This window comes from Pteropus vampyrus, unplaced genomic scaffold (genome assembly GCF_000151845.1).
Source record: "Pteropus vampyrus isolate Shadow unplaced genomic scaffold, Pvam_2.0 Scaffold84, whole genome shotgun sequence".
NCBI classification, from domain to species: domain Eukaryota; kingdom Metazoa; phylum Chordata; class Mammalia; order Chiroptera; family Pteropodidae; genus Pteropus; species Pteropus vampyrus.
In genome coordinates this window covers 7,288,318-7,290,846 of record NW_011888865.1, presented here as the reverse complement: position 1 = coordinate 7,290,846, position 2,529 = coordinate 7,288,318, and positions in this window count along the sequence as shown.

Sequence of the window (2,529 nt, the reverse complement as noted above, 5' to 3'; positions counted from 1 at the left end):
GATGTCATATGTGTCATCCCCACTCCGCACACCCACTCATAGACCTTGATATCATTGCAGGGTGAGGGGGCTCAACCTGGGAGCTCCTTTAGGGCAGGTACCATGCCTTATTGATATCTGTCTGCCCAGCTCTTCACACAGTGCCTGGCCCAAAGTAGGCGGTAAATATGTGTTGAACTGGACTGAATTAAGTTGTCCAAAGACTTGCCTCTGTGGATGGGTCTTCTATGCTCTAGGTTTGGACAGTTTCCTTTAGTTTGCCTTAAAAAAGGCAAACTTTTAGTCCTAAATGAGACTTGGGAAGACTAGATGTTAAGATGTACTATATGTTAAGACATACTATAGCTTCCACCCTTATTTCAACGGCAGATTTAAGGTGAAAAAGGTGCTAATATGATATGTTGACTTTATTTTACTTGAGTCATTACAGTGACAAAACAGCCAGTTTATCCAACCTAACTTCTTTCTCTCTGCTATGACTATTCACTCTTTTTCCACTTCCAATTACAAAGGCAAGTGGATATTATCTTAAAGGTGTAAAGTGAAAAGGATTGATGGGTGAGAGTCTAGAAGTAACATCCTATCTTTGAAACATAATCAATCTGGGACCATCGATTCTGTTTCATTTTACCTTCCTAATTTGGAGAACGGTGAAAATCTTCAGTGTTTACTGTTTCATGAGAGTCTGGGTAAAAGGAGAATGTTTTCACTGACTTTATATGCAATCTCTGCTCACCTACTTACGTGTGGCCCAGGCAGCATACACTCTGGAGACCTTGTCCTTGAGAGGGTTGTTCTCTGGATTGAAACCCAACCTAATATGCATCCCCAGAAGGGTGCACAGGATTACTGTCTTCTTCCCTTAATCTAAAATAATATTTAGATCCTGCCAAATGAGGACACTGGCTTAATGCTTTTTGATGATGATGAAGGCAGAAGGCTGGAACAGATAACTTCATGAATACTATTTTGGATATTAAAAAAAATTTTCAGTCACTTTCTACTAGCCAGGTGCTATGCTAAATGTTTTTATATGCATTATTTCATTTAGTTCTCATAATAGCCTTAGGGAGGAGGTATCATTACTTACTATGCAGATAAAGTAATCTTAGACACCAGTAGGGTAAGTTATTTGTCAAGGTTGCATAGCTCCCAAGTAGTTAAACCTCGCTTATTCGATAAATGTTTATTGAGCCAATACTATGTGTCAGGCACTAGAATAAACTATAGAAAAACTGAATTAAATAAGAAGTAGCCCTAACTCAAGAGTACACAGTCCAAAGACAAAGATGGATCTCTAAACAGCTTATATAATTGGATGTGGTAAAGGAGTGATAATTGTGTGAAATGAGCATCATAGGAGCACAGATAGTGGAACGTGACCAGCCTGGGAGTCAGGAGGCATCCTGGAGATGACCGCTAAATAAATCTTAGATGACAAGTAAGCATTAAGAAAGGAGAATTGAAAAGAGATAGATTACATCCCAGGCAATGGGAAGGGGCAGCACGAGCAAAGGTTTAGAGATGAGAAATAGCATTGAGTGTGAAATTCTCAAAGTCAAGGATTTTTGGAACAGTGTATGTGTGGAGATGGGGCTGGTGTCGTAAGCAGAAGACAGATCAAGGCAGTACTTGTAGTTTTGCTTTCTGAATGACCTATACTCTTCTTCTTGAAGCCTATGCCCTATTAAGAAGGCCTGTTTCCTGCTGAGGATCCAAAAAAGTCCCTGATGCTATAAACCAGAGAATCATTTCTCTTCTGATAGACTCCTGGGCCATCTCCTAGTGGAGCAAGTATCTAACTAGATTAGCAATTGAAGAGCTAGGAACAGGAAATATAGTCAGTGTATAATAGTGAGTGGTTTCTCAGAAGCCCACACCCACACTGGCTGTGATGCAGCAGTTAACCTCAAACTTTTGAGTTTCCCTCTACTCCTCATTCCAGCTTTCTCTGTCTCCAACTTCCTACAAACTACCTATGCATCTCTGCCCTTTTCCTGTGTTTGTCTTTGCTGTTCCTTTTTTGAGTTTGGGTGGGCTGCTTGTCATCATTAAGATGAACTGAATGTGAGGCTTCGCTTCCAGAACAGGGTTTCCTAATTGAAATACTGTACCTTTGAATCAGCTGCATAAATCCTCCATCTGGGGCCCAAGATTACAAGAGAGGATGAGGAGACCTGGGCAAAATGGCGTAGATGATAGAAGCTTTATTCATCCCTTCTTGTGACCACATCAAAGCTGAGATGGAAACACAGAGCAAACAACAAGCAGAGTTGCTGGCAGCCTAGAGGAACAGGAGCCCTACAAGACAGAGAGAAAGAGAGAGAGATAGAGATATAGAGATATCTATAGATTCAGATACAGATATAGATATAGATATATCTAGGGGAGCTCTGGCAAAAAGCACTCTACTGACATCCATTTTGAGCCAGAACTGCAGACTTCCGAGATACGGCTCCCTTGCGGCAAATTCACGGCCCTCCCGGCACCTCGGGGCTCTGAGGGCGATGCTCGGTCGTCTGCGGGTAC